Genomic DNA, 25,507 nt, shown 5'->3' on the forward strand with positions numbered 1-25,507 from the left:
TAAAGTAGTGTGTAATGCATATAACTTGCAGGGAAAAAAGAAATAGAGGAGGTAGAAGTATTAAAAACATCTTTAAAAATACATAAATATGAATTGTAAACTGAAATTTAGCCATCATTAGATTATATTTGAAAATATCAGAAAAATGTTTGTCATCTACAACTCAAATTTCCTATTGACTACTAAATAGAGCCCAGACTCCTTCCTCTGTTACTCATAGTCCTTCACACTTTGATTCAACTTCCTTGTCACTTATACACACTATACTGCTGGCGTATTTAACTTATACCTTTTCATTTTTTTTTATTCTAGTCAAATTGAACTATTCATTCTTACTCATTAAAAAAACTCAGAATGACCATCCTTAAAAACTCTACAAATAGTAACTGCTGGAGAGGCTGTGGAGAAAAAGGAACCCTCCTACATTGCTGGGAGGAATGTAAACTGGTACATTCAGTATGGAAAACAGCATCAGTTCAGTTCAGTTCAGTCGCTCAGTCATGTCCAACTCTGCGACCCCATGAATCGCAGCATACCAGGCCTCCCTGTCCATCACCAACTCCTGGAGTTCACTCAGACTCATGTCCATAGAGTCAGTGATGCCATCCAGCCATCTCATCCTCTGTCATCCCCTTCTCCTCCTGCCCCCAATCCCTCCCAGCATCAGAGTCTTTTCCAATGAGTCAACTATTCTCATGAGGTGGCCAAAGTACTGGAGTTTCAGCTTTAGCATCATTCCTTCCAAAGAAATCCTAGCATGGAGGTTCCTTAAAAAAAAAAAAAAAAACTTAAAATAGAATTACCATATGATCCATCTTTCCCACTCCTGGACATATATCTGGGGACAGCTCTAATTCGAAAAGATACATGCACCCCTCTGTTTACAGCAACACTATTTAGAGTAGCCAAAACATGGAAGCAACCTAAATGTTCACTCACAAAGAAATGAGTAAAGAAGATGTGATATATCCATACAATGAAATACGGCTGCTGCTGCTGCTAAGTTGCTTCAGTCGTGTCCGATTCTGTGCGACCCCATAGACGGCAGCCCACCGGGCTCCCTCGTCCCTGGTATTCTCCAGGCAAGAACACTGGAGTGGGTTGCCATTTCCTTCTCCAATGCATGAAAGTGAAAAGTGAAAGTGAAGTCGCTCAGTCGTGTCTGACACTAGCGACCCCATGGACGGCAGCCCACCAGGCTCCTCCGTCCACGGGATTTTCCAGGCAAAAGTACTGGAGTGGGGTGCCATTGCCTTCTCCAATGAAATACTACTCAGCCATAAAAAAAAAAAAATACAATGAAATAATACCATTTGCAACCACATGAATGGACCTGGAGATTATCAGGCTAAGTAATCCAGAGAAAAACAAATGTTATATCATATCATTTATATGGGAAATCTAAAACATGATACAAATGAACTTATTTGCAAAACAGAAACAGACTCATAGACAGAAAACAAGTTTATAGTTACCGAAGAGGAAAGGGGAAGGGGAGGGACAAATGAGGTGTTCATTATATATAAAATAGATAAACAGCAAGGTCGTACTATATAGCACAGGAAACTATATTCAGTATCTTAAACTATCACAGAAAAGAATATGACAAAATATATATATATACGTATATACACACCTGATAACTGAAGCACTTTGCTGTACACCTGAAACTAACCCAACATTGTAAGTCAATTTAATTCATACTTCGATTTTTAAAAGTATGCTTTTCTACATCTATGCTACATTATCCTTTACTTACAAAGTTCCCATATTCCATTCTTAGCTTTCTTGATACTTTAATTGTGCCTATTACAGGGAACATAGTAGCTGTAGAGGTGATTTATTACCCGGATCTATTAATATCTCCTCCCGCTCCTTCCACACAGCTCTCATTTGCTTAGCTGTGTGATGTCTTAGGTAAAAACATCTCACGGTGAGTCCATTTTCAGCATTCTCTACCTAAGGAATTCGCAAGCCCATGCTTTGGCTTCTGTTTGAACAAGGATACCGACTGGGCTCTCTTGCCTCATTCAGAGCAATTTAGAATGTCTGTTCCAGCTCCAGGGCTCCCTGAGGGAGTGGATGAGGTCTCTTGCAACTGCATTGCAGTTCAGCCTTTCCTCTCTATTTAGTCCTGCTTCTCTCATTTCTTTACAGATAGTGTTCCTGAGAGAATTCCAAGAAATGACACACATGCAAATTTCTATTTCAGAACCCACTTCCTGGGGGAACTTCACATAGACATTTGGCACCAGAAGTTGTTTGAAGAAATGTATTCTAAAATCACATTTTGACTGGATTGCCCACTGGTTGGCTGAAAGTGAAAACCGTATCACCTGTGCTGAACCAATTTTTATCAGTGCTGAAAAGCAATGGGATTCAAGTGGAAATGAATGCCATGGCAGGTGAAATTGGTTTGGGGTTAGTAGTTATAAGGACTGTGAAAGTGCATGGCTATTGCTGAACGCAGTCAAGCTTTAGAAGTTAAAGAATGTCTGAGGGTGATTAATCAATCACCAATATAGGGCCAAGCGTGAAAGCCAGAGGACGTCTTGGACCACACAGTCTTTCATCTTCTGCAACCCAGGCAGAAAACACTGAATACTTGGCTGAGAATTTAATTAAACAGGAAGTAGAGATTTGAACTACGTTAAGAATTCAAGTCTGCTCTCTGTCAAGGTTAGGACTTTTGTTGGGTATGAGACTTTGGTTGGAGATGTCTGGGTTGATGCGTTGAAAACATTAAGTCCCCATCTTCCCATGAACCCTCTCAGCCTACAGATGTAGCCCATTCTTCTCAAATGAAGCCTAATGCTCCTTCCTCACCTCAGAGGATGCAGGAGCCTCTGCCCCGTGAGACTACATGTGACTGTTCAGAAGCTAGTCTCCTCTTCACTCCTGCCACCAGAACTTTAACTGAGGTAAAGTCACACACACAAAAAATGCTTGGCCAGGGGTGCTATGGGGATGCAAAGGGGAAGAAGGGGATCTCGTGCTGAAGAAGACTGAAGCTACAGTGCAGAATAAATCTGAGTCCAGATTTTAGTAATGCTGGATCAAGGAAACAAAGTTAGTTACAGAGAGTTTATCTTATGGAAGCACCTCCCCGTGATATAGGATTTACTGCCCTGATATATGACGAAGGCAATGGCAACCCACTCCAGTACTCTTGCCTGGAAAATCCCATGGACGGAGGAGCTTGGTAGGCTGCAGTCCATGGGGTCGCTAAGAGTCAGACACGACTGAGCGACTTCCCTTTCACTTTTCACTTTCATGCATTGGAGGAGGAAATGGCAACCCACTCCAGTGTTCTTGCCTGGAGAATCCCAGGGACAGGGGAGCCTGATGGGCTGCCGTTTATGGGGTCGCACAGATTCGGACATGACTGAAGTGACTTAGCAGCAGCAGCAGCCCTGATATAAGGACTCTGGGGCATACAGCAGACACCCTGCTGGGATGAACTTGGAAGATTCCAAGTTTTTGGATGCTTGCAACAAGTAAAGGGCTTTACTAGGCTAGAAAAGCCAGAAACGGTGACAAATAGAGGGGGAAAAGATGAAACATGTTAGAGAATGGGACCTATTAGAGCGGATTTATTACACAAAGCTAGAACTTTCCCGCCCACACCCCAGCCAGGTATGTTCTGCAAAGTCTGGAGGAGGGTTATTACAGAGCTAAGGTCCTTGAGGCTGTTGGGCATGAAAGGACCTGAGACCACAGAGTAGAGATGGAGAGCAAAATGTGTATAGTTGCTGTTATGAGAGGCAAAGGCTGGTGTTTCAACCAGCATCCTGCCCTGCAGGCAGCTTGTTGTTTAGTCACTGAGTTCTGTCTGATTCTTTTGTGACCCCATGGATTGCAGCCCACAAGGCTCCTCTGACCTTGGGATTTCCCAGGCAAGAATACTGGAGTGGGTGGCCATTTCCTTCTCCAGGGGATCTTCCCAACTCAGGGATTTGAACCCATGTCTCCTACATTGGCAGGCAGATTGTTTACCACTGAGCCACAAGGGAAGCCCTGCAGAGAGCTTAGAAGTGGTTAAAAGAAAAATGTCCCCAAAGACAAGATAAAGAGTAGCCTACAAGCAAGTTGCTTCATTTGTATGACTAACATAAATTGAGGTGCTTGCTAAGTTGCTTCAGTTGTGTCCGACTCTGTGTGACCCCACAGACAGCAGCCCACCAGGCTCCCCTGTCCCTGGGATTCTCCAGGCAAGAACACTGGAGTGGGTTGCCATTTCCTTCTCCAACGTGTGAAAGTGAAGTCACTCAGTCGTGTCCAACTCTTTGCAACGCCATGGACTGCAGCCCACCAGGCTCCTCTGTCCATAGGATTTTCCAGGCAAGAGTACTGGAGTGGTGTGCCATCAGTGAGGGGCAGCTGAAAGCCCAGGCTCAGAGATACTTCCCTCTTAACTGTCTGTTGGATGTGTCAGCTGAAGTCTTGTTTCCCAGTGAAAATAAGTGGGGTGGAGGGGAGTAAGGAAAAGGGGGGAAAGAAGGGGAAAGGGAGAATGAGCAGAAGGTAGGAGAAAATGACTGTTTAAAAACCTTCACCACATATTTCTCAAACCCTCCAACCAGAAATACCAATGGAAAGTCTCATTCAGGTTACTTCTTATTTATTGTGTATTCACTATCAAATGATTAGTCTTCTCAATATTTTAAACTTTGGAGGTAAAAGGGGGACATAGAGGATTGGATGGACAATTCCTTTTTGGGTTGAGGGTAAAGAGGAAAGAGCTATATATTTTTCCCCATAATATCACTCAATGCAAATAGAGGCAGATACACACTGATAGTAAGTTTATTCCAAAATGTCATTTTGGAGTCTGTTCCCATTTGTTGTTGTTTAGTCGCTCAGTCGTGTCTGACTCTTTGCAACCCCATGGACTGTAGCACACCAGGCTTCCCTGTCCACGGAATTCTCCAGGCAAGAATACTGGAGTGAATTGCTGTGCCCTCCTCCAGGTGTGTTCCCATAGAATGCAAACTATCATTTGATGGTGTCATTCTAGAAGCAAACCTAATCAAGCTGAAATACTACGCAAAAAAAAAAAAAATTGCTTTAGTATTACTATATGTGCTGTTCTTAAAAATATGTATACAAATTCATTGATACTTCTTTGAGAATGTGGAGCTTAATTTGGCTCTACTTGCATACACGGTGGTCTTAGTGACTTATTTCTAATGAATAGAATATATTCTTCCAGAAATGACTATGTCATTTGGAGGAGGATATGGCAACCCACTCTAGTATTCTTGCCTGGAGAATCCCATGGACAGAGGAGCCTGATGGGCTAGAGTCCATGGGGTCGAAAAGAGTCAGACTGAGTGACTAGCGCATACGCCATTTTCTGTAATAGGTCATAAAAGGTTGTGTTTCCTCTTTGTGCTCTTTCTTGGATCGCTTACTCTCAGGAGTGTGATAAGGACCCTCAATCAGTCCAGTGAAGAGGTCTGTGTGAAAAAAACCTGAAGCCTTCTGCCAAAAGCATCTGAGTGAGTCATCTCTGTGGTGGATCTTCCAGCCCTCCAATAAGCCTTCAGATAACTGCAGCCCAAGCTGATATGTGGCCATGCAGCCTCATGAGAGACTAAGCCAGAACCACTCAGGTAAGCCACTTCCAATTTTCTAATGTGTAGAAACTGTAAGGTAAAAATGCTTGTTATTTTAAGTTGTAGATTGGGACAAAATTTTATAGCATTAGATATCTAACATACTATATTAAATGATAATTTTTTCATGATTTTTATCAAGACAAACTTCAGAGAGAGTTAATTTGATCAGAAATAATTGAAGTAGAGTACAAATAGAACTTCTGAACAACTTTAGGGCTGGAACATTTTTTCTTGGAAAATTATTCTTAGTCATTTGGGGAAATTGTGTATAACTCTCACTAGTTGATTTCCTTATTACTACACAAAATGAAGCAAATGTGTGGATACTGACTGTTGTTTTCCTATTATTGTGCCCCTTTCTTGAATGATGGCTGTTGGAGAAAACAGCTGTCCCATAAAGCAAGTCCATGGCTCTCCTCAATTGTCATTTAAGTGCTCTTTTCCTGGAATTTTGGTATGCTGTTAGCTCTTGTCTCTTTAGAACCAAGAAATTATTAACACTACTTATGAATGGTACTTCTGGAGAAGGAAATGGCAACCCACTCCAGTACTCTTGCCTGGAAAATCCCATGGACAGAGAAGCCTGGTAGACTACAGTCCATGGGATCGCAAAGAATCAGACACGACTGAGCGACGTCACTTTCACTTTCATGAATGGTACTGGTCTTTTCATTGGGTAGGGGAATTGGATTTGCTGGCTTGATGTGGTTCTTTGCAGAGAATCCCAAAACCTAGAAGAAGAGTGCTTTCATATCAAAGTTAATTCCTGTGGATCCTTGAGGTTACACACCCTAGGATGGCTTTCCCAGTTGCAGTAGAAGATTATAACTCCAGATACTTGATGATCCTTGAGATTTACACAGTCTCTTTTTACCTCTCTCCCTTCCCTCTTTCCTTCCTTTCAGAATAGTTGGATGCCTAATATGTATCAAGTTCTATGCTTGATGATTTGTATGTCAAGTTCAGGCAGACGGTTTTTGCTCATAAGAAACTCGCTGTTAAGAATGGAAATGGGCAAGTTAAGAAGAGGTTATCAGAGTGTAAAAGATACTAGCGGAAGAGCCACTGAGTGCTATGTCACCTAGCTTAGACTTAGGAGGTCAACAAAGGATTCTGGGAAGAAGTGGTATTTGGAAGGGTTTTGAAATATAAACGTGAATGAAGCAGAGAAGAGGGGAGAAGAGCTAAGTAAGAAGAGAGAAATTCATATGAGAAAACCTAGAAACAGAAGACCTTGGCCCATTCAGAGAAATATTAATACAAAGAGCGTAGGATAGCTGGATGGCTGATACAAACAGCTTGAGTACATTATGATGAGAGATGAGATGGGAGAGACAGGCTTCATCAAAGTCTCTTTCGTTACACTAAGAATGACTTTGTACTGTAGGTTATAGGGATCTATTTAAGAATAGTTAATTAATAAGGTGGAGTTCACATGAGCAGATTCACTTCTTTTAATGTTTGCTATGTTGCCAATAAACAGTGCATTAGAGGAAGCAACACTGGAGAAAGATGGGTCTTGCCATAATATAGTAACAGTCACATTTTAATAGGGACTTTGAGAAAGAGGTGCACTAGGAATGTTTCCAGAGCTGTGGGCCTGAGCGACTGGGCAAGTGATAGTACTGTTTACAGAGAAGAACATTGAAAGGGGCAGAGCCTTTTCTGGAAGTCAGGAATTTGGAGTTAAGTGTTCTATTTTGACTCTATTATGTTTATGCGGACTATTAACTAAATTATTATTATTCACTAGAGCTCTTTCCATGTTCTGAACGTCTATAAAATAGGCCATTTATCAAAACATTCTACTGTGTACCACCATTGCGTGATAAATTAGCTGTTGTACTTGATATTATCATACTAAGCAAAATAAGTCAAAGACAAATATCATATGATACATATGTGAGGATAAGCAATTAAAAAATAATACAAATGAACTTATTTGCAAAACAGAAACAGACTCACAGAGAACAAACTTATGGTTACCAGGGGAGAAGAGGGGCAGATTGGGAGTTTTGTATTGACATTTACGCACTGCTATATTTAAAATAGATAGCCATCAAGGAGCTACTGTGTAGCACAGGGAATCCATCATGATATTCCTTAGTAACATAAAAGGGAAAATAATTTAAAAAGAATATATAAATGCATATGTGTAACTGAATTACTTGGCTGTATACCTGAAACTAGCACAACATTGTTAAGCAAATATACTCCAATATAAAATAGAATTTTTTTTAAAGAGGAAAAATTAGCTGAAGTAAAAGGAGAAAAAAATGTAAACTTTGATCACATATGTCATTTAATTAGTGACATGAAGGAAAAAGAATTCTATGGTTAATATCATTATTCCTGGAGTGGAATTTAAATATGAAAATAAATAAATTATAGATAGAGGCTGGTTTTAGAAAAGGCAGAGGAACCAGAGATCAAATTGCCAACATCTGCTGGATCATCGAGAAAGCAAGAGAGTTCCAGAAAAACATCTATTTCTGCTTTATTGACTATGCCAAAGTCTTTGACTGTGTGAATCACAATCAACTGTGGAAAATTCTGAAAGAGATGGGAATACCAGACCAACTGACCTGCCTCTTAAGAAATCTGTATGCAGGTCAGGAAGCAACAGTTGGAACTGGACGTGGAACAACAGACTGGTTCCAAATAGGAAAAGAAGTACGTCAAGGCTGTATATTGTCATCCTGCTTATTTAACTTATATGTAGAGTACATCATGAGAAACGCTAGGCTGGAAGAAACACAAGCTGGAATCAAGATTTCTGGGAGAAATATCAATAACCTCAGATATGCAGATGACACCACCCTTATGGCAGAAATTGGAGGAACTAAAAAGCCTCTTGATGAAGGTGAAAGAGGAGAGTGAAAAAGTTGGCTTAAAACTCAACATTCAGAAAACGAAGATCATGGCATCTGGTCCCACCACTTCATGGGAAATAGATGTGGAAACAGTGGAAACAGTGTCAGAGTTTATTTTTTTGGGCTCCAAAATCACTGCAGATGGTAATTGCAGCCATGAAATTAAAAGACGCTTACTCTTTGGAAAAAAAGTTATGACCAACCTAGATAGCATATTGAAAAGCAGAGACATTACTTTGCCAACAAAGGTCCATCTACTCAAGGCTATGGTTTTTCCTGTGGTCATGTATGGATGTGAGAGTTGGACTGTGAAGAAAGCTGAGCACCAAAGAATTGATGCTTTTGAACTGTGGTGTTGGAAAAGACTCTTGAGAGTCCCTTGGACTGCAAGGAGATCCAACCAGTCCATTCAGAAGGAGATCAGCCCTGGGTGTTCCTTGGGAGGAATGATGCTAAAGCTGAAACTCCAGTACTTTGGCCACCTCATGCGAAGAGTTGACTCATTGGAAAAGACTCTGTGTTGCTGGGAAGGATTGGGGGCAGGAGGAGAAGGGGACGACAGAGGATGAGATGGCTGGATGGCATCACTGACTCGATGGACGTGAGTCTGAGTGAACTCCGGGAGTTGGTGATGGACAGGGAGGCCTGGCATGCTGCGATTCATGGGGTCGCGAAGAGTCAAACACGACTGAGGGACTGAACTGAACTGAACTGAACTGAATGATATCCACATGTTTAAAGAGCAGTAGATGTTGATCTTAACATTAAATTGAGCAGTCAGTGAGAAGTATGATAGAATTTCCCAGAATTATGTTCACTGGTGGCTAATTAGAGAAAATAAAAGGGCACTTGGAATTAAGTATTGTGTACTAAGGCAGCATATAGAGATGACAGCTTCTTGAGAACAAATAATTTTTCATAAATTTAAAGGAAAAGATATTACCTGTTAAAAAATGGACCAATTTAATATGAATATTTTTTAAAATTGTGTCTCTTTCTTGTCAAGTATCAATGAATAATAATTCTATTTTACTTTAATTCACAAAGTCTCTGATAGGATCAAGAAAATAACTCATTAAGATATACGGATCATTAACCCTGAAATTTTATAAAATATTTTGTTTTTAAAAATAAATCCAAAACTTTTAACAGTGCTAATTGATCAAAGATTAATTTATCATTTTCATATAATGAAGTTTAGACTTATAGGAGATTGTATTCAGGTGAGGAAATATAATTTTCTTTCAAGGCAAATACATATTTCAGTTGATATTATATGTTGTTTTATCCAGAAGTTAATTATGAAAATAGAGACAATCTATTGCAATATCACTCATTAAGTTGTTATTAAAAGAGGTCTAATTTTTAATGGTCATTTGTTTTATAATTAGAAAATGCTATTGGAGTGGTTGATTTGTAACACATTAGGATCTATTTATTTAGATCCATAGAAAATACATAAAATAGGTTAATTTTTTTTCTGAGTAAAATTATTACAGCTATGCTTGAATTATAACAGAGGCCCTCATAATTTGGGGCAAATTCTAGGGCAGATTATAAAAGAGGGTGAAATTGCTTTGATGCTTTACATAGTAGGAGTCCCACAAACTTTGTTACCACTGGGCAAACATTGATGTGCTTTCCAGTTGTTGGTGGTGTTGCTGGTTATCACCATTGCCACCAGTCTGCCATAACCAGCTATTGGATTCTTTGTGTCTCAAAGAGCTAGGTACCAATATCTATCTAATAGCTCTCTATTAGAAATTTCAAGAAAAATTCTATTGTGTACGTGAATGAATGACTCAGTTAAATATTCAAGTAATTTGTTCTTGGTTCAAACTCTGACGATGGCTTTATCTGTTACTATGAATGGTTTTATGTCACCAGTTCATGAAGTTAAGAAAGTCGTGATGTGCGAATTGACTTGGCTACCCTGAGATCATTTCATCAGTCTCCATTGCAACCCCCTCCCTGCCCTTTAAGTGGGCTTGTCCCTGTGCACAGCCTGTGAGAAGATAGCATTGGTTTCTTGACTGAATCAAGGTGAAGCTATCTCCCTTGACACTGGGATAACTTTAGGGGTTACATTATCTAAGTAGTTCCAATCAGAGAGGAAATCAGCAATGCTTTTTCATACAGATTGGCAGTGAGACAGCATTTGGACTTGGTAGCTGCTGGGAGCCACTTTGGGGTCATGAAGGAAACCAGGCAGTTACTTGTGTTACACTCTGGGAGTACAAGTCATCTCTATAAGACAGAATTCCAGAATAAAAAGTACATTGTTGCCTGCTCTGAGAATGATTGCCTTTGAAGCCTGCAGCAGTGCAGACATTATAAATGGAGAGAAAGGGTGGACTAAGACAAAAAATACAATAAATGCAGTTGGAATTGGGAGAAAAGTAAAACCAGCACAAGTATTCTGGACTAGTACAGATTTTGTGAGACAGGTGAATTTTTGAATTTACCTTCAAAGATACTTTAAACCCTGACATAAAGTTTGTAAAATGGCATGAGTTTTTCCCTAAAATTGAACAATTGCATTAAAATGCAAACATGTAGGTATGTGTGTGCTAAGTTGCTTCAGTCGTGTCTGACTCTTTGCAACCCCACAAACTGTAGAGTGCCAGGCTCCACTATCCATGGGATTCTCCAGGCAAGAATACTGGAGTGGGTTGCCATTTCCTTCTCCAAGGATCTTTCCAACCCAGGGATCAAATCCATGTCTCTTATGTCTCCTGCATTCAGGCTGCTTTTGACCCCTAGTGCCATTGGGAAGCCCTAAAATGCAAGCATACCAACATTTTAAAGGGGAAGATTACCGAAATTTGTTCCTGGCTATTACAATATTTTAAAAAAGGTCACACAAATATTTAAACGTTTTCAAGTTTAAGAGAGTATGCTGGGACTTGCTTAGCATGCAAAATCTAGTATTGAGTACACTATGACATAATTAAGTGATTCAATACATTAATAATAGAAGGTATTATGTGGCAAGGCTTTATGTATAGTTTCCATATGTGGTTGATATTGAAAACTGTTTCATATCTTTGCTGCTGAAGGAGCAAGAGAGGGCAACTTGAAAACAAGGAAACATATCACATCAAGTTGTAATTAGCTACTTCCCTGTTGGAAATCCCACTAAAATATTGGACAAGAATGTTAAATACCTTGCTCCTTACTGATGCCCCAATGGTGAATACAGTTACTTGGCACTTAAAAATGAATAATGGGTGAATGAACAAAGAGATGTAAGGAGGAAACCGTGAAGCAAGGTCAGAGAATGAGTTATGCAGTGACGTGGGAGAAAAAAGTACGCACAGCAAGAGTAGTGAAAGCTCTTGCTTGAAGAAGAGGTTAGCTTCACCTTCTGTATGGTTTTAACTGCCAACCAGAGTTTTTAGTAATGAATTCATTATGGGTATAGCTACTCCTTACAAGATTACATGTGACCAGAGGTGAACACTGATAAAGGTGGATACTGATAAAGTAGAATCAGTTTGATAGTTTAAAAAGCTGCTGTAAGACATCAGATTTATAGAACTGTTGAATATATCTTATTCTTTTCAACTCTGTAGCTCTAAATCTAAAGCTAGTTCAGTTCAGTCCAGTCCAGTCGCTCAGTCGTGTCTGACTCTTTGCAACCCCATGAACTGCAGCACGCCAGGCCTCCCTGTCCATCACCAACTCCTGGAGTCCACCTAAACCAATGTCCATTGCATCAGTGATGCCATCCAACCATCTCATCCTTTGTCCTCCCCTTCTCCTCTGGCCCTCAATCTTTCCCAGCATCAGGGTCTTTTCAAATGAGTCAGTGCTCAGCATCAGGTGGCCAAAGTATTGGAGTTTCAGCTTCAACATTAGTCCTTCCAATGAACACCCAGGACTGATCTCCTTTAGGATGGACTGGCTGGATCTCCTTGCAGTCCAAGGGACTCTCAAGAGTCTTCTCCAACACCACAGTTCAAAAGCATCAATTCTTCAGCTCTCAGCTTTCTTTATAGTCCAACTTTCACATCCATACATGACTACTCGAAAAACAATAGCCTTGACTAGATGGACCTTTGTCGACAAAGTAATGTTTCTGTTTTTTAATATGCTTTCTAGGTTGGTCATAACTTTCCTTCCAAAGAGTAAGCGTCTTTTAATTTCATGGCTGCAATCACCATCCTCAGTGATTTTGGAGCCCACAAAAATAAAGTCAGCCAATGTTTCCACTGTTTCTCCATCCATTTGCCATGAAGTGATGGGACCAGATGCCATGATCTTCGTTTTCTGAATGTTGAGCTTTAAGCCAACTTTTTCACTCTCCTCTTTCACTTTCATCAAGAGGCTCTTTAATTCTTCTTCACTTTCTGCCATAAGGGTGGTATCATCTGCATATCTGTGGTTATTGATATTTCTCCCAGCAATCTTGATTCCAGCTTGTGCTTCTTCCAGCCCAGTGTTTCTCATAATGTACTCTGCATATAAGTTAAATAAGCAGGGTGATAACTTCAAAACACTTGAGCAATCAATAATTTTGTCAAGTAATGAGAAAATAAAGAACATGAAAGTTAGACAATATGAAGAGACTGCTATAATTCTGTCAACTTGGAATTGTTAGAAAATTAGTGATCCAGGCTTAATTATAAGTATAATCAAACTACTCATAAATCTCATTCAAACTTAAGCTTAAACCTCATTTTTGGCTGTGTATGGCACCCAGATGAATTACCATAATTCCTCTGAGATATTACAGTTTAAGTAATGTTTTTCTTGGGGAAAAAACTCAAAATTTGGTCTATTATGTCCTATGTGTGCATCTCAGTCGCTAAGTCATATCGACTCTGCAACCCCATGGACTGCTTCCCACTAGACTACCCTGTCTTGGAATTCTCCTGGCAAGAATACTAGAGTGGGTTGCCATTTCCTCCTCCAGAAGATCTTCCTCACCCAGGGACTGAACCCACGTCTCCTGCGTCTCCTACATCTATGGTTAGGGCCAATGCTCATTAGCGTTAGTCACTTAAACTCTTAATGTGGAAGAGGGAAAAAGGATGATTAAAAGAATTTTGTTCTTTTATTAATTCAATATTGCATAGTCTATTCTGTGACTGTAAAATGAATTCAGGATAGTTATAATCTTATTGGTCAATTCGGGCACTCAAACACCTATTAAAAAGCCAGAAAAAAGGATGTACTGTGACAGCTCATGGTATTTGATAATGTAACCATATTCAGTTTGACAAGCAGCAATTTAGCCTGACAATGAGCATTTCACATGAATCCTGGGAAGAGAATTAACACTATTTCTCAGATAAATCTTGTCTTAAAAGATCGTAGATTAGTTTACTTTTATAGTGTAATTATTATGTTTATGTGTAGATTTCTGCCTTTTATATTATGACTAAAATAAATTCTCATTTTGATAGAATATTTAGCTCATACAAACATTTATCACTCAAATCTAATTATTGTGGTATCACATATATTTCTATTACTTTAATACATTACTATTTCCTTCAACTTATTCATTTCTCTATTATATTTTCACTTCATTGATTTCATTACATTGATAATTTTATTATCAATAGAATTATTTTTATTAGTAAAATAGACCCATTAATAGTGGGGGTCAAATATGTCAGGTTTATTTTCATAATCAGCTTCATATGATGGGTATTACTTGGCAATGTAATCTGTTTAGTAATACTTTCTCTTTAGAGACTGTTAATCCCAAACAAGAGAGGCCAAAATGCAGTACTTGGATGCAATCTCAAAAACGACAGAATGATCTCTGTTCATTTCCAAGGCAAACTATTCAATATCACAGTAATCCAAGTCTATGCCCCAACCAGTAGTGCTGAAGAAGCTGAAGTTGAACAGTTCTATGAAGACCTACAAGACCTTTTAGAACTAACACCCAAAAAAGATGTCCTTTTCATTATAGGGGACTGGAATGCAAAAGTAGGAAGTCAAGAAACACCTGAAGTAACAGGCAAATTTGGCCTTGGAATACGGAATGAAGCAGGGCAAAGACTAATAGAGTTTTGCCAAGAAAATGCACTGGTCATAGCAAACACCCTGTTCCAACAACACAAGAGAAGACTCTACACATGGACATCACCAGATGGTCAACACCAAAATCAGATTGATTATATTCTTTGCAGCCAAAGAGGAAGAAGCTCTATACAGTCAACAAAAACAAGACCAGGAGCTGACTGTGGCTCTAATCATGAACTCCTTATAACCAAACTCAGACTTAAAGAAAGTAGGGAAAACCACTAGAACATTCAGGTGTGACCTAAATCAAATCCCTTATGATTATACAGTGGAAGTGAGAAATAGATTTAAGGGCCTAGATCTGATAGATAGAGTGCCTGATGAACTATGGAATAAGGTTCATGACATTGTACAGGAGACAGGGATCAAGACTATCCCCATGGAAAAGAAATGTAAAAAAGCAAAATGGCTCTCTGGGGAGGCCTTACAAATAGCTGTGAAAAGAAGAGAAGTGAAAAGCAAAGGAGAAAAGGAAAGATATAAGCATCTGAATGCAGAGTTCCAAAGAATAGCAAGAAGAGATAAGAAAGCCTTCTTCAGCGATCAATGCAAAGAAATAGAGGAAAACAACAGAATGGGAAAGACTAGAGATCTCTTCAATAAAATTAGAGACAAAAAGGGTACATTTCATGCAAAGATGGGCTTGATAAAAGACAGAAATGGTACGGACGTAACAGAAGCAGAAGATATCAAGAAGAGGTGGCAAGAATACACAGAAGAACTGTACAAAAAAGATCTTCACGACCCAGATAATCACGATGGTGTGATCACTCACCTAGAGCCAGACATCCTGGAATGTAAAGTCAAGTGGGCCTTAGAAAGCATCACTACGAACAAAGCTAGTGGAGGTGATGGAATTCCAGTGGAGCTATTTCAAATCCTAAAAGATGATGTTGTGAAAGTGCTGCAGTCAATATGCCAGCAAATTTGGAAAACTGAGCAGTGCCCTCGGGACTGGAAAAGGTCAGTTTTCATCCCAATCCCAAAGAAAGGCAATGCCAAAGAATGCTCAAACTACCACACAATTACACTCACCTCACATGCTAGTAAAGTAATGCTCAAAATTCTCCAAGCCAGGCTTCAGCAATATGTGAACTGTGAACTTCCTGATGTTCAAGCTGGTTTTAGAAAAGGGAGAGGAACTAGAGATCAAATTGCCAACATCTGCTGGATCATGGAAAAAGCAAGAGAGTTCCAGAAAAACATCTGTTTCTGCTTTATTGACTATGCCAAAGCCTTTGACTGTGTGGATCACAATCAGCTGTGGGAAATTCTGAAAGACATGGGAATACCAGACCACCTGACCTGCCTCTTGAGAAATCTGTATGCAGGTCAGGAAGCAACAGTTAGAACTGGATGTGGAACAACAGACTTTCCAGATAGGAAAAAGAGTACGGCAATGCTGTATATTGTCACCCTGCTTATTTAACTTATATGCAGAATACATTATGAGAAATGCTAGACTGGAAGAAACACAAGCTGGAATCAAGATTGCTGGGAGAAACATCAATAACCTCAGATATGCAGATGACACCACCTTTATGGCAGAAAGTGAAGAGGAACTTAAAAGGCTCTTGATGAAAGTGAAAGAGGAGAGTGAAAAAGTTGGCTTAAAGCTCAACATTCAGAAAACGAAGATCATGGCATCCAGTCCCATCACTTCATGGGAAATAGATGGGGAAACAGTGGAAACAGTGTCAGACTTTATTTTTGGAGGCTCCAAAATCACTGCAGATGGTGACTGCAGCCATGAAATTAAAAGACGCATACTCTTTGGAAAAAAATATGCAACCTAGATAGCATATTGAAAAGCAGAGACATTACTTTGCCAACAAAGGTCCATCTAGTCAAGGCTATGGTTTTTCCTGTGGTCATGTATGGATGTGAGAGTTGGACTGTGAAGAAAGCTGAGCACCGAAGAATTGATGCTTTTGAACTGTGGTGTTGGAGAAGACTCTTGAGAGTCCCTTGGACTGCAAGGAGATCCAACCAGTCCATTCTAAAGGAGATCAGTCCTGGGTGTTCTTTGGAAGGAATGATGCTAAAGCTGAAACTCCAGTACTTTGGCCACCTCATGCAAAGAGTTGACTCATTGGAAAAGACTCCGATGCTGGGAGGGATTGGGGGCAGGAGGAGAAGGGGACGACAGAGGATGAGATGGCTGGATGGCATCACTGACTCAATGGACGTGAGTCTGAGTGAACTCCGGGAGTTGGTGATGGACAGGGAGGCCTGGCATGCTGCGATTCATGGGGTCACAAAGAGTTGGACACGACTGAGTGTTTGAACTGAACTGAACTGAATCCCAAACACTAAAATCTAAAGTGAACCATTAGGAGACTTCACCCCTGGCTTCAGCTATGTTGCATTCCACAATTTAAGAGTTTTTTTTTTTTGGTGAAGATCTCCAATGACTACCTTGTCATTAACTACATAACTTCACAAGCCATTTTCCATTTACCATCTTATTTTCTATTTATCATTTTATATTTAAAAGTCAATCATTCAAAAATGAGGATAGATTTGAATATCAAGTCTCTGGAGGTACAGTAACTCAATAAACTTAGAAGAAATCAGAAGGGAGAAGGTGGAAAGACTTAGAGGCATAAATGACATATTTTAACTGGTTACCTTTTATCTTGTTCTTAAGAATGTATGAAGCAAACATTGAAGATACTTTTAGAAATTTCTAAAAATAATGTTAGGTTTTTAGTTATTGACTTGGAAATCTGTACCTGATATATATTTGAGTGGAAAAATAAGTTCAAACTAATGAGTTTAGATAGTATAATCTAACTTCTGGAAAAAAAAATAAAACCTAGGAAAAGAGTTCTCTCTGTATGTTTGAATATAGGTGGGAAAAAGTATGCGTGTGTGTATATATATATACACACACATATGGGTTTCCCTGATAGCTGAGACAGTAAAGAATCTGCCTGTAATGTGGGAGACCTCAGTTCAGTCTCTGAGTTGGGAAAATCCCCTGGAGGTGGGCATGGCCACCTACTCCAGTATTCTTGCGTGGAGAATCCCCATGGACAGAGGAGCCTGGTGAGCTATAGTCCATGGGGTTGCAAAGAGCTGGACATGACTGAGAGACTAAGCACAGCATATAGCATGCACACCCACACATGTATAAAAGAAGGATGGAGTGTATATTTAATCAAGGTCTAAGACTAATACATTAAAAAAAAAAAAAGATGCCTCTTTTAGTTCTATTTGTGCTCCTGTAACAAAAGCACCATAACCTGGGTGGTTATAAATATAAGGGCTTCCTTTGTGGCTCAGCTGGCAAAGAATTGCCTGCAATGTGGGAGACCTGGGGTTCAATCCCTGGGTTGGGAAGATCCCCTGAAGAAGGGAATGGCTATCCACTCCAGTCTTCTGGCCTGGAGAATTCCATGGACTATATAGTCCATGGCGTTGCAAAGAGTTGGACATGACTGAGTGACTTTCACTTTTTATTTAGAAGGTAATGGCACCCCACTCCAGTACTCTTGCCTGGAAAATCCCATGGATGGAGGAGCCTGTTGGGCTGCAGTCTATGGGGTTGCTAAGAGTCGGACACGACTGAGCGACTTCACTTTCACTTTTCACTTTTCACTTTCACGCATTGGAGAAGGAAATGGCAACCCACTCCAGTATTCTTGCCTGGAGAATCCCAGGGATGGGGGAGCCTGGTGGGCTGCCATCTATGGGGTTGCACAGAGTCGGACACAACTGAAGTGACTTAGCAGCAGCAGTAGCAGCAATAAACATTTATTTCTCACAATTCTGGAGACTAAGAAGTCCAAGATCATGGTGCTAGCCCACTGATGGTCTGGTGAAATGAGAGCCCCATTGCCTCATTCATAGTTATCTTCTCACTCTACTCTCACAAGGTAGAAAGGCAAGGGTACTTTCTTGGCTTCCCATGCTAAATGCTTTACCTACATTATTGCTTTTAATCCTGAAAACTTGGTAAATTAAGCATTATTATTATTTTCACTTCACAGATAAGAAAATGGTGATGTAGAGTTTGAGGAATCTTTATGAAGTTATAATTAGTAGATGTATTGGTCAGCTTTTGCAGCAGCAGAAAAAAAAAATCCCAAACAAACAAATAAAAATTCCTGAAAATCTCATATATCTGTAGATAAATTGGTACAAACTTCTTTGACCAGGCTTGTTTGGGTTCAGCTGGGCCTGGCTTCAGACTATTAGTTGGATTCAAGCCTTCTCTGAGTATTTTTTCATTCTGAAATAAAGATCCACTCTCTGAGGCAAGCTGTTCTCATGGGGGAAGGAAGAAGTCCAAAGCGAAAAGATTACATAACGGGGACTGGCATACTGTCACTTGAATTTCCCTTCCAGGGTCATGGCAAGTCACAGGTCAAGCCAAAGTCAGTCATCAGGGAAGTGTTCTCTGCCCGCATGGGGGCATGGCAAGGAGAGAGAGGGAAAGAAGAACTGACCACAGTAGGCAACAGCACTGGCATTCAAACCCAGGACTACTTCAATTTAAACCCTGCTGTTTGAACTACTTTCCTATTCTAAATAAATAGGAACCTATTTTATCTTCCTTTATGGTTAGAATTTTCTGAATGAAGTTTCTAATCAGGAGTAAATTAATTTTTCCCTCATTAGTTGATAAAATTTAGGAAAACATAATCTCAGTTATTGACTTACAAAAGATTATCTTCTATAGCAATGATAATAAAATTCTTGTTAATCATCTGACAGATACTTAATAATCTCCTGTAGTGTTTAAACTTTATTTTTGACAACTTGGCAGATTTCCATAGTCATGTTTGCAAAGATATACATTGCTTAATAATATATTCTAATACTTTAAATTCTATTATATGTTAAATCTAGATAGTTATCACTTCAAACCATTTGGTCAACATGGTTTGATTAATGATACCTTTGATAGCTTTGGTAAATATACTTGGAAAATTTATACCACAAAACAGATACTCTCAGATAACTAGGGGTTTACAAACTGTTACAAGTCTTTTTTGTAGCAACTCAGTAGTGTCTGTGTAAGTTGGAAACCCTTTGATTCAGCCTTCTGATTTCTGGGAATTTACACTGTTCATATATGATAGAACAAATACAAATTGTGTCATTGTATATTGCCATATACAATAATATATTGTATATATTGTATACATAGTCTATATCATATATATACAATATATTCAATATATTGTATGTGTAGTATATGCATATATATATATTAACACACTATTTGAAACAGTATAAACTTAGAAATGGTACAGTGTAGATGACAGCACCTTTATGGCAGAAAACAAAGAGGAACTGAAGAGCCTCCTGATGAAGGTGAAAGAGGAGGGAGAAAAAGCTGGCTTAAAGCTCAACATTCAAAAGACTAAGAACATGGCATCTGGTCCCATCACTTCATGGCAACTAGATAGGGAAACAATGGAAACAGTGACAGATTTTATTTTCTTGGGCTCCAAAATCACTGCAGATGGTGACTGCAGCCATGCAATTAAAAGATGCTTGCTCCTTGAAAGAAAAGCTATGACAAACCTAGAAAGAAGCGAAGTCAACAGAAATCAAATGGCTGAATCAACATGTTTCCAACTTGCACAGACACTGCTGAATTGCTACATATAGGACTTGTAACACGTTGTCAACCCCTAGTTATCTGAGAGTATCTGTTTTGTGGTATAAATTTTCCAAGTATATTTACCAAAGCTATCAAAGATATCATCAATCACCATGTTGACCAAAAGCTTTAAAGTGACAACCATCTAAATTTAACATATAATAGAATTTAAAGTATTAGAATATATTATTAAGCAATGCATATCTTTGAAAACATGACTGTGGAATTCTGCAAAGTTGAATATGACAAACCTGCTGCTGCTAAGTCACTTCAGTCGTGTCCGACTCTGTGTGACCCCAGAGACGGCAGCCCACCAGGCTGCCCCGTCCCTAGGACTCTCCAGACAAGAACACTGGGGTGGGTTGCCATTTCCTTCTCCAATGCGTGAAAGTGAAAAGTGAAAGTGAAGTCGCTCAGTCGTGTCCGACTCTCTGCAACCCCATGGACTGCAGCCTATTAGGCTCCTCCATCCATGGGATTTTCCAGGCAACAGTACTGGAGTGGGGTGCCATTGCCCTCTCCATGACAAACCTAGACAGCATATTAAAAAGCAGAGACGTTTACTTTGCCAGCAAAGGTCCATATATTGAAAGCTATGGTTTTTCCAGTAGACATGTATGGATGTGAAAGTTGGACCATAAAGAAGACTGAGGGCTGAAGAATTGATACTTTTGAATTGTGGTGCTGGAGAAGAATCTCGAGAGTCCCTTGAACAGCACAGAGATCAAACCAGTCAGTTCTAAAGGAAATCAATCCTGAACACTCATTGGAAAGACTGATGCTGAAGCTGAAACTCCATCCAATACTTTGGCCACCTGATACGAAGAGTTGACTCATTAGAAAAGACCCTGATGCTGGGAAAGATTAAGGCAGGAGAAGGGGATGATGGAGGGCAAAATGGTTGGATGGCATCACAGACTCAATGGACATGAGTTTGAGCAAGCTCCAGGAGGTGGTGAACGACAGGGAAGCCTGGAGTACTGCAGTTCATGGGGTGGCAAAGAGTCAGACATGATTTAGCGACTGAACAGCAACAATAAGAAATGATACAAGTGTCCATTAAAGGGTATAGGTCAAATAATTATTACAAATGGTACAAAAATATGAAGAAAAACTCTATATTCTAATATAGAACAATCTCAAGATATTTTAAATATAAAAAGTGAAGGACAGAACAGTGTATATATCTTTTATGAAAGGAAGGAGAAAAATAAGAAAATATGCCTGATATGTTTGATAAAGATGCACAGGAAATGAATAAACCTATAGACTATATAGGGACAAGATTCAGAGGGAGCTTCTTTACTATGTACCTTTTTGTGTTGTTTGGATTTTTGAACCACAAAAATAAAGGAAAATGTCCTTAGTTAAATAGTATTCCAATACCAAAACAATATAATGTATAGATCATTAACTTCATGGGGACTTTCTATACAATAATTTAGTTGAAAAATATACCTTAGCTGTATTATTTGTGAAGGAAAATTCTGTTCTATATGATAATCTATTTCTTTTTAGAAATTCCACTGCATATTCTTGGTTAGTTATATAAACTATTCTAAACCACAGAAACTTTTCACTTCCTTTGGTCTTTGACTATTTTTGTAAAAACTATGGAAGTATTTCATATTTACTGGCATCTGGATATATGTGTATTTTTATAGTCAATTCTTGTCTAAAATTGGGTGAAGGGAGACGCTGAGTCCTTGGATTTTAGATAAGTGAAGGAATTGAGTGGGTATGGATAGGTAGGGCCCTTATTCCAGAACCTTGTCAACAGCAATGGCTAGACCTATCCAGGTCAACTTCAGCCAGCACTTGCCCTTATTCTTAAGGTTTATCATTTGTAGTTTTAAGGCCAAGTAGTAGCACATTCTAGCCTAATAGTGAATTGGTAAATAACAAAGGACATGGACAGAATTCACACAAAGTAAAGTAGAATTCTTAGGTGAATCCATTTAAAGTGTTACATTCAATAATAATCAAAAGAATATTCATTTAAAGGGACTACTTGAAAAGTATTTAATCAATCTATATAATTGCATGCTTCTAATTCTACTGCATGACTAAATAAAAATGAAGTATCAAGTTGAAAGAGATATAAGACAAAGGTTGATTTCCCACTATGGTTGGAAGACAGCTTTCTTTAAAAAAAAAAAATTATTTATTTATTTTAATTGGAGGCTAATTACTTTACAGTACTGTAGTGGCTTTTGCCATACATTGACACAAATCAGCCACAGATGTACATGTGTCCCCCATCCTGAAACCCCTTCCCACCTCCTTCCCCATCCCATCCCTCAGGGTCGTCCCAGTGCACTGGCTCTGAGCGCCCTGTCTCATGCATTGAACCTGGACTGGCGATCTATTTCACATATGGTAATGTACATGTTTCAGTGCTATTCCCTCAAATCATCCCACCCTCGCCTTCTCCCATAGAGTCCAAAAGTCTTCTTTATCTCTGTGTCTCTTCTGATATCTTGCATATAGGGTTATCGTTACCATCTTTCTAAATTCCATATATATGCGTTAATATACTGTATTGGTGTTTTTCTTTCTGACTTACTTCACTCTGTGTAGTAGGTTCCAATTTCATCCACCTCATTAGAACTGATTCAAATGCATGCTTTTTAATAGCTGAGTAATATTCCATTGTGTGTATGTACCACAGCTTTCTTATCCATTCGTCTGCTGATGGACATCTAGGTTGCTTCTATATCCTACCTATTGTAAATAGTGCTGTGATGAACATTGGGGTACATGTGTCTCTTTCAATTCTGGTTTCCTCAGTTTGTATGCCCAGCAGTGGGATTGCTGGGTCATAAGGCAGTTCTATTTCCAGTTTCTTAAGGGATCTCCACACTGTTCATAGTGGCTGTACTAGTTTGCATTCCCACCAACAGTAAGAGGGTTCCCTTTTTTCCACACTCTCTCCAGCATTTATTGTTTATAGACTTTTTGATAGCAGCCATTCTGACCAGATGAGATGTTACCTCATCGTGGTTTTGATTTTCATTTCTCTGATAATGAGTGATGTTGAGCATCTTTTCATGTGTTTGTTAGCCATCTGTATGTCTTCTTTGGAGAAGTGATTGTTTAGTTCTTTGGCCATTTTTTGATTGGATTGTTTATTTTTCTGGTATTGAGCTGCGTGAGCTACTTGTATATTTTTGAGATTAATTCTTTGTCAGTTGCTTCATTTGCTATTATTTTCTCCCATTCTGAAGGCTGTCTTTTCACCTTGCTTAGAGTTTCCTTCTTTGTGCAAAAGCTTTTCATTAGGTCCCATTTGTTTATTTTTACTTTTGTTTCCATTACTCTGGGTCATAGAGGATCCTGCTGTGATTTATGTCAGAGAGGGTTTTGCCCATGTTTTCATGTGGCTCTCATGTTTCTGCATCTCTTATATCAAGACCCAGACTTAAATATTCCAGATCATCTTTTCAAGGATATTTGAATGGTGAATAGCCTTGGAAGGTAGAGAGAATATCTCTCTCCAGAGCAAAACAGAAGGCAGAACCCCAGCTTTGCTTAAGTGGAAAGGATTCCGCTCATTATAGAAACATCCAGTTACTTCTCGGCTTGTGCCTGAAGTTCCCTCCTGAACTAACTTTCTTCTCATGCATGAGGTCAACATCTAATCCCAATTTCTATTCCATGGTAAGATCCCTGAAGGCCTCATGTTCCTGCAGTTCAATTCCCCTCTATCTAGCAAGACAGCTCTGCTTTCAGCTGGGACTCCTTTGTGCAAAGGACCTTTTTGCCCTTTGACAGTTATTCATGCAACTAAGTTACTGAAACGCATGCCTCTTTCTTTAGAAATTACCTCTTGGAGGAGTCTGTTCTTCCTGCTGGGTACGGGGACACAATAACACAACTTTACATGAGGTGCCCTGTTGACTGACTGCACGCACTGGGCAGGGTGTCTCTTCAGTCTTGGTATAGAAAGATCTCAATCTTACATCATTATCCTGATGCTCTCCTGATTCGGGTCTCCTGTGGCCTCCCTTTTATCAGTTGCCTCTAAATTGTCCTGGCTCCTCCAGGAGGCCTGAAACTGAGGAATCCAGGGCTCCTAGTTTCATCAGTACTCCTACTGTCCTCCACGTGGGCATACAGCAATCTGGGAAACTGCCAAATCCCAGGGAGATTAAAGCAGGGGTCTCTTCAAAGATATGACTGATGACTGGCTGTACAGTTGAACTTCCAATGACAGTTTTAACTTCTCAGCAAGAGGTTCTATAAGATATGGCTTTGCTGAATCTTCAGGGTAGAAGGGAGCATTCTTTGAACTCTGAGTCACTAGACTGTTTAGATTTCTGTTTAGATTTTTGGGAGTTTCCTAGCTTGCTGGCTCTCAGGATGTCTCTTGATTGTGGTTGAGAAGCTGTGAATTCCTCACCCTTGACTATCTCCCTTGACCCTTTGACCCTTGAAGAGATTCTTCATTTAATCTCTCACATCCTTATGCTCTGGGAACATTGCTATTCTATTGTCAGATTCTCCTGGGATATAACTGACTCTCATCCTTGGGCTCATTTCCTGTTGCTTGCCTTGTAAGCAGCCTCTGAACTGCTTCTGTTGCCCCTGAAATACAGTCCCACTGTGTCATGTCTTGGCAACAGTGATGGGTGGGAGAGTGTGAAAAATCTGCTTTCTTCTCATCTGAGAAAGGTCTGTGAATCCAGAGCTAGTATCAAAGAAGGACCATTTCTCTGCCCCCTTGTGAGGGGGGCAGATGGAGCACTTGGACCCAGGGCAAGGATTATATTTTTAGTGATTGCCTGTCTTCCTGATCTGCTTGAGGCTTTCTTTCTGGGAACTGTGTTACTCAGCTATGGAGTCAATCCTTGACAGATAGTGATGAGGAGAGAATGAGAGATGAGGAAAGGAACTAGGATTGGGTTGCCCTCACCAAAACAGTTTATGGATTCAAGTCCCTTTTATAAGGACACTTGTGATTGAATTTAGGATTCACTGAGGTAACCGGGATAATCTCTCCATCTCAAGAGTCTTAACTTACTCATAATAGCAAAGCACATTTTTTTGCATATAAGAAAACATTCACAGCTCTCATGAATCCAGACCTGGTTATATCTGGGGGGAGGGGATCATTATGGAGCTTACTATACACAAAAAAACTTCCCTGGTGGCTCAAATGATAAAGAATCCCTTTGCAATGCAGGAGACCTGGGTTCAATCCTTAAGTCAGGAAGATCCTGTAGAGAAGGGAATGGCTACCTGCTCCCGTATTCTTACCTGGAGAATCCCATAGATAGAGGAGCCTGGTGGCCTACAGTCCATGAGGTCTCAAAGAGTCAAACATGACTGAACACCTAACACACACATACACA

The 25,507-nt window shown here is 39.6% G+C and overlaps 1 long non-coding RNA gene across 50 annotated transcripts in view; it reads left to right on the top strand.

Annotated features, from left to right (window-relative positions):
- The first annotated feature begins 2,426 nt into the window (after positions 1-2,426).
- The window catches only part of LOC147366889 (uncharacterized), a 1,020,561-nt gene continuing 997,480 nt past the window's right edge, over positions 2,427-25,507 (top strand). For 11 of the 50 annotated variants that reach the window (XR_015169121.1, XR_015169126.1, XR_015169115.1 and 8 more), the window contains exons 1-2: positions 2,428-2,921; positions 5,421-5,615. This is a non-coding gene — a long non-coding RNA (uncharacterized LOC147366889). Of the gene's footprint in view, positions 2,922-5,420; positions 5,616-8,012; positions 8,032-13,301; positions 13,449-14,197; positions 14,217-25,507 lie in introns of those variants that run through there. The other 39 variants (XR_015169118.1, XR_015169102.1, XR_015169109.1 and 36 more) reach the window with 12 other exon arrangements.

The sequence above is a fragment of the Bos grunniens genome, chromosome 8, assembly GCF_055505025.1.
Source record: "Bos grunniens cultivar Pamir isolate PY7600 chromosome 8, Bosgru_T2T1.0, whole genome shotgun sequence".
NCBI classification, from domain to species: domain Eukaryota; kingdom Metazoa; phylum Chordata; class Mammalia; order Artiodactyla; family Bovidae; genus Bos; species Bos grunniens.